Source organism: Macaca nemestrina, chromosome 6 (assembly GCF_043159975.1).
Source record: "Macaca nemestrina isolate mMacNem1 chromosome 6, mMacNem.hap1, whole genome shotgun sequence".
Lineage (NCBI taxonomy): Eukaryota > Metazoa > Chordata > Mammalia > Primates > Cercopithecidae > Macaca > Macaca nemestrina.
In genome coordinates, this window is record NC_092130.1 from 16,719,700 (window position 1) to 16,720,289 (window position 590).

Below are 590 nucleotides of genomic sequence, written 5' to 3' on the forward strand. Positions count from 1 at the left end.
GAGCCAGACAGTTGGAGGAGAAACTTGAAACCATGGACCAGACCCTCAAGTCCCTGATGGCCTCAGAGGAGGAGTCTTCCACCAAAGAAGATAAATATGAAGAGGAGATGAAACTGCTGGAGGAGAAGCTGAAGGAGGCTGAGACCAGAGCAGAGTTTGTCAAAAGGTCTGTGGCAAAGTTGGAGAAAACCACCGATGACCTAGAAGAGACGTTGGCCAGTGCCAAGGAGGAGAACGTGGAGATTCATCAGATCTTGGACCAGACCCTGCTGGAACTCAGCAACCTGTGAGGGCCGGTGTCCTGCCCGCAGCCAAGCTATAGTTGCGGCCCCAACCGAATAAAACTGTCAAAACTGACGTTACCAGCCAAACAACAACTCACCTCATGCTCTTTTTCCCTTATGTTTACTTATTCTTTACTAAAAACATGGATCAATTCTACTACCTAACACATTAACTGCGTTCAGTTTTGTTTCTTTTCAATCCTTATCCGCAGACATGTCTATCTGATGTAGTTGTAAAGATGTTAAAAGATTTTGCATTTTACTCTCTATTTAATTTTATAGATGACACTCTTATTTTAAACAATT

General features: G+C 43.6%; 1 pseudogene; it reads left to right on the forward strand.

Moving 5' to 3' along the window:
• The window catches only part of LOC105480818 (tropomyosin beta chain pseudogene), a 1,220-nt pseudogene extending 930 nt beyond the window's left edge, over positions 1-290 (forward strand).
• The last annotated feature ends 300 nt before the right edge of the window (positions 291-590 follow it).